The sequence below is a fragment of the Somniosus microcephalus genome, chromosome 11 (assembly GCF_052327205.1).
Source record: "Somniosus microcephalus isolate GS21.2 chromosome 11, FLI_Smic_1.0, whole genome shotgun sequence".
NCBI classification, from domain to species: Eukaryota; Metazoa; Chordata; class Chondrichthyes; order Squaliformes; family Somniosidae; genus Somniosus; species Somniosus microcephalus.
The window spans coordinates 18,563,757-18,576,821 of NC_140997.1; the positions used below are offsets into that span (position 1 = coordinate 18,563,757).

General features: G+C 46.4%; 2 protein-coding genes across 2 annotated transcripts in view; one reads left to right on the forward strand and one right to left on the reverse strand.

The window, feature by feature from the left end:
• Positions 1–13,065, reverse strand: part of chlsn (cholesin) — a 437,761-nt gene that overhangs the window by 259,703 nt on the left and 164,993 nt on the right. The gene's annotated exons all lie outside the window — the stretch shown is intronic.
• Positions 2,522–13,065, forward strand: part of LOC147110347 (uncharacterized) — a 31,893-nt gene continuing 21,349 nt past the window's right edge. Inside the window, exon 1 of the mRNA XM_086000263.1 lies at positions 2,522–4,591. The gene's annotated coding sequence lies outside the window, so the exon portion shown is untranslated. The remainder of the gene's footprint in view (positions 4,592–13,065) is intronic.

Genomic DNA, 13,065 nt, shown 5'->3' on the forward strand with positions numbered 1-13,065 from the left:
GCCCTGCAAGTTTATTTCCCTCAAGTGCCTATCCAGTCTCCCCTTGAAACCATCGAGTGTCTCCGCTTCCACCACTTCCGTCGGCAGCGAATTCCAGGTCCTCACCACTCGCTGCATAAAAAAGTTTTTCCTCACATCCCCCCTGTATCTCTTGCCCAAAACCTTAAATCTGTGTCCCTCTATCAAATCTCCCCTCAACCTCCTTTGCTCTAATGAAAACAAATCCAGCTTCTCCAACCTGTCCTTGTAGCTAAGATCCCCCAACCCCAGAACCATTCTGGTAAATCTCCTCTGCAAACTCTCAAAGGCCTTCGCATCCTTCCTAAATTGTGGTGACCAGAACTGGATGCAATACTCCAGTTGTGGTCTAACCAGTGCTTTATAAAGGTTCAGCATAACTTCTCTACTTTTGTACTCAATACCTCTATTTATGAAACCCAAGATCCCATATGCTTTGTTGAGCACTCTCTCAATATGTCCTGCCACCTTCAGGGACCTATGCACATTACGGGGATAGAGCAGGTGAATACGGGGATAGAGCAGGGGAATGACTGGATTGCTCTGCAGAGAGCTGGTGCAGACTCGATGGGTCAAATGGCCTCCTTCTGTGCCGTTATGACTCTCTATGACATTAACTCCCAGGTCCATAAAGAGTCATTAGGACAGGTTGGTCACAGAGGTAGGCTTAAAGAGCGTCTTAAAGGAGGAAAGAGAAGTAGAGAGGTTTAGGGAGGGAATTCCAGAGCTTAGGACCGAGGCAGCTGAAGGCACAGCTGCCAATGGTGGAGTGATGAAACTCACGAATGCGCAAGAGGCCAGAATTGGAGGAGCGCCGAGATCTCGGAGGATTGTTGTGCTGGAGTAGGTCACAGAGACAGGGAGCCCAAGATTCATTGACGACTTAGCTCAAGCTTCAATAAGCACTTTGCTCGGTTGATTAGCTAACAAAAGCAAACCAATACCAACGTCAGGGAACCTGAGCTGGGGGGGTGGGGGGGGGCGGGTGCTAGCCTGCTAATTAACGACCACCCCAAGCAATTAGTTGAAAGCAGATACTGACACTGCACAGAGAGTCTGTAACCGAAGACCTGAGAAGGTCTGCAGCAACGCAACGCCTCTGGTATCTGAAGCCAGAATCAGAATCTTATACAGGTTATCGGACTTACAGCCTCTCTGGTGGACGCAGAGCCATCTCTTTCATCTCTGTGACATTTCCCCCTCTTGATTGAGAAGGATGCCTAGCAGCCCTATTGGGAGACTTTCTTGCTGAGCTTTCATCATTAGAGTTCAGGTTGCCTGTTACACGAGGTAATGCGAGCATTTTCAATTTTCCAAGCAGATCAAGAACATTTCTGTAATACAGTTGACAACACTGCATTAACAAAACGATATTAAAAACCACAGACAATAGAGTCCACACTTGTGGGTATCTCAGGTTAGCATCCTTTCCATCTACAGCTTAGTGTTGTACCTGCATACGGTATCCTGTCTGTGTCTCTATACAACGTCCTGTTGCTTTATTAGTTTGCATGCAGTTAAACCTGACTCTTTCACTTCTAATACCATGACACAAGCAGGTACAGTCTGTTCCGGCTAATAGCAATTCCTTCGAGGATTGGATGCTACAGTATCTTGCACTACTACACTTTCCCACCGAGTGCACACATCCCAATTTCAACTGAGACAAAGGTGATGGAAGGTCCTCTCTCCATCAAGACTGTAATAGCCCCCAAGTTGAGTGAATTTAAGCAATTGTTTTCTGCTTTTGAAGCCGCCCTCCTGTGAATCGATGCTCACATTTTACAAGACAATTCTCCAGCCCTCTCGGGCACTATCCACGTGATGTTCTGTCTAGTGGGCTGGCCCACAGTTAGCCAGTCATCGATGGGATTGAAAGCCCTTGCAGTCATCTATTAAGTCCCAGGCTCTACCACCTCCTATCGCAAACTAATGTCCCTTTAACTCTGGCCTCCACTTCCTTTGCCCCACCCATTGGCGGCCGTGCCTTCAGCCGTCTAGGCCCGGAGCTCTGGAATTCCCTCCCCAAACCTCTCCACCTCCCCAAACCTCCCCACCTCCCCAAACCTCCCCACCTCCCCAAACCTCCCCAAACCTCTCCACCTCCCCAAACCCCCCCACCTCCCCAAACCTCTCCGCCTCCCCAAACCTCCCCACCTCTCCCCCGCCCCAAACCTCTCCGCCTCCCCAAACCTCTCCGCCTCCCCAAACCCCCCCACCTCCCCAAACCTCTCCACCTCCCCAAACCTCTCCACCTCCCCAAACCTCTCCACCTCCCCAAACCTCCCCAAACCCCCCCACCTCCCCAAACCTCCCCGCCTCCCCAAACCCCCCACCTCCCCAAACCTCCCCGCCTCCCCAAACCTCTCCGCCTCCCCAAACCTCTCCGCCTCCCCAAACCTCCCCGCCTCCCCAAACCTCCCCGCCTCCCCAAACCTCCCCGCCTCCCCAAACCTCCCCGCCTCCCCAAACCTCCCCGCCTCCCCAAACCTCCCCGCCTCCCCAAACCTCCCCGCCTCCCCAAACCTCTCCCCCTCGTTAAGATGTTGCTTAAAACCTACCAATTTTAGCAAGCGTTGGGTCACCTGTCCTAATGTCTTCGTCATTGGCTCGCTGTCAGTTTTTGTCTGATTACGCTCCTGTGAAGCGTCTTGGAATGTTTTACGATGTTAAAAGTGCTATATAAATGCAAGTTGTTGTTGTTGATTGCAGTTTCAAACTTCGCCTTGTACGTTACGTGCCAAATTCCTACCCAAGTCTTTAGACCAATGTGTTGAGAGAGATTTAGGTGTCCTCATACAGGAAGGCAAAAGGCATGTTGGCCTTTATTGCAAGGGGGTTGGAGTACGAGAGGAAGGAAGTCTTGCTACAATTGTACAGGATTGGCGAGACCACGCCTGGAGTCCTGTGCACAGATATGGTCTCCTTATCTGAGGAAGGATATACTTACATTAGTGGTGGCGCAACAAAGCTTCACTAGATTGATTCCTGGTATGAGAGGGCTGTCCTATGAGGAGAGATTGAGTAGATTGGGCCGATACTCTCTGGAGTTTAGACAAATGAGAGGTGATCTCATTGAAACATTCTGAGGGGGATTGACAGGGTAGATGCTGAGAGGTTGTTTCCCCTGGCTGGAGAGTCTAGAGCTAGGGGGGCACAGTCTCAGGACAAGACTGAGATTAGGAGGAATTTCTTCGCTCAGAGGGTTGTGAATCTTTGGAATTCTCTGCCCCAGAGGGCTGTGAATGCTGAGTCTTTGAGTATATTCAAGACTGACATCGATAGATTTTTGGTCTCCAGGGGAATCAAGGGATATGGGGATAGTGCGGGAAGGTAGAGTTGAGGTCGATGGTGGGGCAGGCTCGAGGGGCCGAATGGCCGACTCCTGCTCCTATTTCTTATGTTCTCTCAGAATGTTTCTTTTTCCTGCACCAAATCTGCAATCAGGATACAGACTGGGTCTTGGAATCAATCCTACTGAGGAAACTCCCTCTTCCTTTAACTCTTCAAGAACTGAAAGAATTATTGGAGACAAAATGCAGACCTGATGTTGCAACTAAGGGGTTTCTGTATTTTCAAAAGAATCCCAATGCGCAATATTAAGACCAAACATTGGCATCGCTTTCACGGTGCAATTAAAAGAAAATTGCAGTGTAGACCACATACTATTTTTGGATAAATTGCAAACATCACGATAGTCACCACAACAACCCACCCTTTCTCTGTTTTTTTTCCCAAAAATAAGTCATTAGGAACGCGAAAGCACAATTATGCACAGCTAGATCAGATTAAAATTTTTTTTTTTTTTTTTAAGTGTACTGTAATGTATTTTCTGGGCTGAAATAGGAAAAGGCAAATTACACCCAATCTCGCCTGTTACTGACCACGAAAATGTGTGCAATGTCAGCTCAGAATAGAACCTCCCCACCCCTTCACCGCCCCCCCCCCTCCGTTGATCCTTCCTTCATTCCCTCTTGGAAAGCAACCCAGCATCACTTGGCATCTCCCTCGAATGGCAAACCTAGGCTCAGAAACGTGCTCGAGTGTGTGAGGTAATTCGGCACTTTTTGTCACCGGGCAGCAGACCCTCAAACACACCAACCAAATGCTGCGGCTTTTAATATTGCCAGAGGAAGTGGCTGGCTCGAGGTAAAAGGAAGCTCCGAGCTATTGAGCGCAAGAGGATTTCAGAAGATGCACAAGACTCTTGTCCAAAAAAATATATATAAAGCACACAAGTTGAAAAGTAAAAACTTGTGCGTGCGAGACCTCACTCCAAACAGAACCTGTGTGTGTGCACTTGCTGGACAGGGGAGCAAGCAAACCGCGGCCGGCCAGGCCAATGTGTGCTCTTAAGAAAAGGACACCAATCGAGTTTATTCAAAAAGCAGCTTTCGTGTTGGAAACGAAACTGATGGAATTTGTCTCTGAATAAACAGGCCTCCCTTCGCTGAAGCGGCTGAGAGAACAGTTAGCCCGGCTGTTCCACTGAGCAAGCAACACCCTCAAAGAGGAAGTCTCAGGCACTTCCTCACTACGTCAGCAAGCAAGAAACCAAATGCAGAGCCGAGAGGTGAGTAAAAGCAAATCTTTTAAATTCTGTTAAATACTTTGTAAACAGTCTGTTGGCCTATTTCAATTTAGCTATGCAATCATGTGTTCTATTTTAGTCTGCGCAATACTAAAAGTACAGCCACTGAAGGGCGTGTGATTGATGCTCTCACAAACCAGAATATATCCAGAGTACATTACAGTACATTAGGCCCAGGATCTTGACAGGCTGGCTGCAAATACTTAACCAAAAGCTGTGATTTTCTGCTGGAAACTGAACCAGGTTTTAAATCGACGTGCTCTTCCCCGAATACAGAAACCAGTACTTCTCACTTGATTTCAGGCTGGCTCGAGTAGTCGGTCTTCCTGCTGTGCAGCCATGGCGTGAATGGCAACTGCTCGCATTTTTCACAAGTGATTCGGAGGTGGTCTCCGTGCAACACTAGCCGACCCAGAGGCGCCTTTTGCTGTTCCGAGCACAGCTCTCGGGGCACAGTTGCCCGAGAGTTCCCCCGAAGTGCTTTCCCGAGCACGTGCAGAGTTTCGCGCGCCCGTGCGGTTACAAGCAATGTTCCCTCTCATTTCTTTTCCTCTTTCGGTCCGCGCACGGCCCCTTTAACGGGCTGCGTGAGCCATTCAAAATTCCACGCGCCCGCCTGGCTCACCCACTGCGCGGGACCTTTGGAGCGCTGCGCGGCCTGCGCAGCTTAAAGGGAACACTGGCTGCAAGTGATCAAACAACAGAAGTGGCGAGGAGAATATGGGGAGGGCAGTTTAGAGCGACATTACCTGGAGTGATCCTTTATCTTCTGCCGTGCGCTGTAAGTAAATAATCCAGTGCTTCTAAAGCTAACATAGGCAAATGACTGGTCCAAGCACTGGTTGCTGTACGTGCAAACATGAGAAAGAAGGTTGACTTTTTTTGCAATGCTTTTGAAATCATGAGAAATGAATGTTCAGGTTGTTGCTAAACATAGTAAAGTTTCACCTCCATTGATTGTTTTAAATTGAGATCTTCAGCAGTATGGGTATGCTGTGGGAAAAAGCGATGTCCAATCCAAGCTGACTTCAGGCATAGTGCCTTATTCAAAATGATCCCTAGAATCACACAGCACAGCAGGAGGCCATTCGGCCCATCGTTCCTGTGCCGGCTCTCAGAAAGAGCTGTCCAATTAGACCCACTCCCCTCTGCTCTTTCCCCGTAGCCCTGCAAATTTTTCCTTTTTAAGTATATATCCAATTCCCTTTTGAAAGTTACTATTGAATCTGCTTCCACCAGCCTTTCAGACAGCGCATTCCAGATCACAACAACTCGCTGCGTAAAAAATTCTTGCCTCATTTTCCCCCTGGCTTTTTGCCAATGATCTTAAATCTGTGTCCTCTGGTTACCGACCCTCCTGCCAATGGAAACAGTTTCTCCTTATTTACTCTATCAAAACCCCTCAGAATTTTGAACACCTCTATTAAATCTCCCCTTAAACCTTCTTTGCTCTAAGGAGAACAATCCCAGCTTCTCTACGGACTCCACGTAACTGAATTCCCTCATCCCTGGTACCATTCTAGTAAATCTCCTCTGCACCCTCTCCAAGGCCTTGACATCCTTTCCAAAGTGTGGTGCCCAGAATTGGACACAATACTCTAGCCAAAGTCTAACCAGTGATTTATAAAGGTTTAGCAGAACTTCCTTACTATTTTGTACTCTATGCCTCTATTTACAATTGTACAGGAAACTCTCGTTTAAACGGCACCTAAATATCCGGAATTCTCTATTAACCGGCAAAATTCTCGCTCCGAAAACAACACCTCAATAACCGGCAAAGTTGCCGAGTCCGAGTCTCCCGCGGTGGCCGAGTGAGTCAGTGGGGGTAGTTCTCCAAACTGCCACTACTCGGCTTCTTGTGGGAAGTCGGAACACCTCAATACCCCTGTAACAGGAGTCTGACTCTCCCGCGCTGCCGGTAGTCTCTTCCGATCCGCCATTTTACAGGGGTAGTGTGCGTCTCCCACGCTGCTGGTAGTCATTGCATTGCATTGCCCTCAACTGGCAGTACTGTACTTAATCAAGCATCTTCCACCATCCATTTAACACAACATTCTGCAGGTGAGTACCCAATTACTGTACACTGCACATTTCTTGATTTTTTAATTTTTCTTTGTTAAAAATAGCCTTGGTAGATAACCCTCTCCCTCATCCGGAAATTTTGATCAACCGGCAACACGCCAGTCCCGTCGGTGCCGGATAAAAAAAAAGAGTTTCCTGTACCAATAGGTTTGTACTATAAATTGAATTGTACTGTATTGATGCTTTTAAAAACACAGTGGTCGCCTACTTCATTTATTGGGATCAATATAGCCTTGACGGTTAAGTTATCAAGTTACCAAGGATCCCGCATGCTATTTTAACATAGGAGCAATCTTGTTCCTATTTTAGTATCAATCTTTTGTGCTCAGTTGATGGTGTGTAGGCCCACGCAGCGTAGCCTTTAAGAATATTGATCGGAGGTCACCCATGTTGCTGTTGTGTCATTGTTAATGATTACTGGCCCCCCGTTCAAGTTTCTAGCTCCCAAGAATCGGCTTACCTTGGAGCACAACCGCACCATTTTACTGCTCAGGGTTGATGGGATCATCAGGAGAACAACTTTCCTGCGTCAGACTGCGATGTGTCCTGGAAGAGCAACACCGGGCGAGCCCCACTCCACAACGTGGGCACGTCAGCATAAAATTAGAGCTAGGCCGTTCAGAAGGGAAATCAGGGAGCACTTTGCCACACAAAAGGGCAGTGGAAATGTGGAATTCTCTCCCTCAAAAGGCTGTGGATGCTGGCATGGGGGGGGGGAATTGAAATTTTCAAGACCGAGACAGGCAGATTTTGTATTAGCTACTGTGTATCGAGCCCCCTAGCGTTCTCCCCCTGCCAAAAGAACACAAACCAAAAAGCCAGAGACCAACGTTTGTTAGACCAATCCATACATCAAGGCCAATGGGTCAACCTCAAAGATCAAATTCAAATCCGTGAATATTATGAGATACGCAAACTATCATGTTACATCCTTAAAGGAATAACGCGCCATTTTAATTCAAATCATTTGGTACCAACATATCCAGGCTAAACAGGCACGAGAGAAATCAAGCACTTTTGTTTCAGAAGTTCTGACTGGAAGTGATTCATACACACTGTGGAATACTTACAGGCCCTTCTTCAGAGAATGCAAACACAAACATCACCTGTACATACCTGGAACAAAAACAGAGAATCAATTAGTGAAGCCCATCAGCTTACTGTTACCATCACAACATCTTTGCGCTTTCCCAAGTCCCAAAACTTGGGAAGTTAAGTGAAATTGGAAAGATTTTTTTTTTTTTTTTTTAAAGCCCTTCAACGCTTAAGCAACGATAAATTCGAGAACATTTCTTATTTGTCTTTTTATTCCCTTCATTCCCCTCTGGCACAGCTGATTCACTGAGAGGGGAAGCTGGAGATTGGAGTGGTGGCCCTGACCCTCCCACTGGGGAGCAGGGATTGTAGGGAGACCTCGAGAGATTGCAGACACTTCTCAATTCACTCATTTTAATTTGAAACCGGTTACTCTTCAGCTGTCTCTTCCTCCATTTCCACCACGCTCTGATTGATTGCTGATCTTCATGATTGGTTTGTGATGTATTATGATGTATTTCTTCAAAACCCTTAAATAAAGATTTTTTTGGGAAGTTCCACTGCTGAAGCTCTGGAATTCCCTCCCTAATCCTCTCTGCCTCTCTCTCCTCCTTTAAAGAAAGACTTGCATTTCTATAGCACCTTTCACGACCACCAGCAAGCTCCCAGAACCAGCAACGTGATAATGACCAGATAATCTGTTTTTGTTATGTGGTTGAGGGATAAATATGGGCCAGGACACCGGGGAGAACTCCTTCGAAATAGTGCCGTGGGATCTTTTACGTCCACCTGAGAGAGTAGACGGGGCCTCGGTTTAACGTCGCATCCGAACGACAGCACCTCCGACAGTGCAGCACTCCCTCAGCACTGCACTGGAGTGTCAGCCTAGATTTTTGTGCTCAAGTCCCTGGAGTGGGACTTGAACCCACAACCTTCTGACTCAGAGGCAAGTGTGCTACCCACCGAGCCACAGCTGACACTCTTTTCTTAAAACCTACCTCTTTGGCCGAGCTTTTGGTCACCTGTCCTAATATCTCCTTATGTGGCTCGGTGTCAAATTATGTCTGATGACGTTCCTGTGAAACGCCTTGGGAAGTTTTACTACGTTAAAGGCGCTATATAAATACAAGTTGTTGTTGCTGTCTTCTACACAATGCCAAATGTCTCTTGACTTTTCTTCCCTCTGTAGTACCTGCCGTTCCCCCACTTCTTGTAGTAAAGTCCACAAAACTATTATCTCAAAGCCAGCTCACGTTCAGCTGCTGATGACCGCATCATCAGTCAGCATCAATCCTTAATGCGTGTCATCTTTGGCGTTGCCACCCATGTTCTACGATCCAATGACATCAATCCCCCTATAGCAGCAGGCCCAATGAAAAGAAGAAACTAACTCAATATTAGACACATCTTGTAAAATAAACAATTTACAATCAATAGGTAATTAATGAATTGGGCCTTTCATTATTTATGGACTCCAAATCAATAACCTTCTTGCTGTGGCTCAGTTGGTAGCACCCTCGCCTCTGAGTCAGAAGGTTGTGGGTTCAAGTCCCACTCCAGAGACTGGAGCACAAAAATCTAGGCTGACACTCCAGTACAGTGCTGAGGGAGTGCTACACTGTCGGAGGTACCGTCTTTCGGATGAGACGTTAAACCGAGGCCCCGTCTGCTCTCTCAGCTGGATGTAAAAGATCCCAGGGCACTATTTCGAAGAAGAGCAGGGGAGTTCTCCCTGGTGTCCTGGCCAACATTTATCCCTCAATCAACATCTTTGAAACAGATTGTCTGGTCATTATCACATTGCTGTTTGTGCGCAAATTGGCTGCCGCGTTGCCTACATTACAACAATGACTACAATTAAAAAGTACTTCAATGGCTGTGAAGCGCTTCGGGAGTCCTGAGGTTGTGAAAGGCGCTATACAAATGCAAGTCTTTCTTTCAATCTTTCTTGCCTGGAGGGTCTCAATTTCTAATCTACCAGCTACATCAATCAGCTCAGCCTCTTGAAACAATAGGCATGTTCATTAACTTCAGACGTACTGTGACAAGTGCGATGATTCATTGTTAGCCACCCGTGCCGCGCACAATTCCTCTGCTTCCTCCTTTTTAACCGCACGCTCGTTCATCCTGATCGCTTGCCTGCAATCTAGTGGGTTGCCAACCCGCCAGGATTGCCCTGGAGTCTCCAGGAATCAAAGATTAATCTCCCGGACACTGCGGCGAGCAACACCCGGGAGAAAAATCATTGGGATATAAAAAAAAGCGTTCTTTTTCCCCATTTTATTTTAACACTTTTCTTCCTTAGTTTATAAAATAAAATTGCAGATTGGGGAATAAAGGCTGTTCGACTGGGCGGGGGCGATTGGAGGTCATGTGATGAAACCTCCAGGCATATGTCCAACCTGAGTTGGCGACCCTACTGCAGTCTGAATAGCACCATGTGTAAATAGGACGGGGTGCGATATGCTAACCAGACCTCCACTTTCCTAACCTCACTCGTTACCAAACAAACTTTCAGCTTGACAACACTTCCAATCTCAGCCCCCTCTCCAACACATTGTTGCGCAGGCAGGCTAATCGTCACTGAATTCCCAACGCTTGCCCTGTCTTTACATTACATAGGATTACAGAGGATATACGGCACAGAAACAGGCCATTCGGCCCAACCAGTCCACACCGGCTGACATGAATCAAGTCATTCATGAAAGAAAGACTTATAAAATAATACTGAGCAGCCTGTGGGTGGCGCTGTCCAGGGAGAGTATAAATACTCGGGCACGGGCCCAGCTTGCGCAGGACATTCTTAACAGGAACTAGTGAAGGACACAACTAGACCTCCATGTTGTAAAACAGTTGATTAAAGCTTTGTTTAACGCTTAGACCAAGTGCCTAGTAGTTTTCTTACTTCACCGGCGTTTATGCTCCACACGAGCCTCCTCCCGTCTTTCCTCATCTAAATCTATCAGCGTAACCCTCTATTCCCTTCTCCCTCATATGTTTGTCTAGCCTCCTCTTAAATGTATCTATACTGTTCGCTTCAACCACTCCCTGTGGTAGCGAGTTCCACATTCTCACCACCCTCTGGGTAAAGAAGTTTCTTCCGAATTCCCGATTTGATTTCACGATGACTATCTTATATTGACGGGTTAGCAAACACATTAAAATGGCAGGCTGAGGAATTCCAGATGAATTCCGGGGCAACTTCACCTGCTTCCAAGACCTAAACCCTAAAGCTAAAAGCTAGAGCGGGTATAGAGTCATCCCTCTCGTACAGTGGACAATCGGCCAATACCCAATTTTGCCTTGGTTGTTTCATGCAGCAGGAGTGTTTGGCAGTTACCTTCCGGGCACCGAGTGATTAATTACAGTCGACAATAACCGCATTTACATTCGCTTATTGATTCTCCATTTGGCAGCATAATTCCCCAGGAGCTGCATCTCACAAGAAGTCCATGTGGCAACATTTGACTAACTCGTGACCAGATGCCAAGAAAAATAAAATATTCATTAAGATTCATAAACAATTTTCTTCAAAAAAAAATGTCTTAACTTAATTGCTCTTAAAATTAGAAGTCCGCGATGTTAACGCTCTTGCTAAAAATTGGGGCAGAGCTCCGGTCCCTTCACCACTGCTGTCCCTCCGCTGATTCTCATTCGGGAAGGGATGGAACATGCAGATTGGCAAATGGTGCAGAAGGAAGGGTTTCAGGTTTCGAGAGAAAGGCGGAAAGCTCTAAAGCAGCTAAACTGAACAGGTATCAATGTCCACGCAGAGAAAGAAAATAAGTGAAGGATTTACAAAAGCAAAACACTGCGGAAACACTCAGCAGCAGGTCAGGCAGCATCTGTGGAGAGAGAAACAGAGTTAACGTTTCAGGTCGATGACCCTTCGTCAGAACTGAAACGTTTTAACTCTGTTTCTCGCTCCACAGATGCTGCCTGACCTGCTGGGCGTTTCCAGCATTTTCTGTTTTTAGATCAGTGAAGGGTTTAAACTGGTGAGACAGGGGTGGGGCCAATCTTAGAGCATATGGGGGAAAGAGGTTAAAAATAACTATGGTGAAGAGGCAAAGCAGCAAGAATAAATTGCAAGGGGTGTTGAACATTTAACCTACGGCAGATAGGAGAGAGTGGAAAATGTGTGTTGGCAGGGGGGGGTGGGGGGGGTGGTGGTGGGGGGGAGAAGGATAATGAAGGAAAGAATAAGAATAAAATAGAAGAGAAAGAGGTTCAGAGCAGTGTGACTACATCAGGTTTGCGGTGTTTACGGGCAAATGTGCAAAGCATTAGAAATAATGTTTGGAAACTAGTGGCTGTAATTAGAATGGAGAGTCAGATCACAGTCTGGAGAAAAACTTGGCTTCAGCCAGGGTGATGCTGGGAATTAAATATTCCGGGCTTTAACATTTTCAGGAGCGATTGAGACGGATAAAGGGAAGAAAGAAATCGTTAAGAACCAGTTTACAGCCATTGAAAGGACAGATTTTTTAATGGTGTTGGTAGTGTATAGACAGAGTCTGTTTGGTTTAAGTTAAGAAATAATAGGGGATGTGTTACCATACTGAAGTACATCACAAGACCCTGAATGGTGACAAAAGGGAGGAGATGTGCAGTCGTAACAGAGTTCGAATAATGAGGGACTTCTAACTGTCCTGAGGTAGACTGAGATATTTCAGAAGTCTGCGATAAGAATGGGGGGGATCTCAGAATGAATCTTGGACTGGTTCCTTTAATCAGTGTTACAAGAAAAATCAACAAGATCCCAATCTGCCCATTTCGCAAATCAATATGTCAGTAAGAGAAATTGAGACGCCCCCCGCCTCCCCTCCTCAACTAGGAACAAGTGAATGGAATTTCAGGAGGGCCCCATATAGATTTATAAATACTGTAAGTTGAGGTCTGCAAACCCTATTTTGAATTACAGTAGTTCTCTGAAAAGCAACCAAATCCGACCATTGTTGGGACTTTGGGATTAGCCACCGCATCCTGGAAACAGGGGGCTGACTGTAAACATCGAGCTGAGGCAAATTCCATTTCAGGGGAAACTCTCCCGAACAGGATGACTCAGTCAAGAATCGGGTCCATCTGCATTGTATTTTATAAAGTGATTAGAAAACATGTAGTTCACATTAAACTGCAGTGCAGTAAAAAGTTCATTAACGTCCTCTGATATAAACCCATAAAGGCCACTCTTTCTAAAACCCAGAACAAATAAAACAAATACCAGATATGGGGAGTGTGCTGCTAGAGAAAGAGTTTAACACATTTTTGCCTTCCAAATATTGCTTCTTTCAAACTCCTCTTTCTGACCATACCCTGCGACAGATGGTGCTCCATTT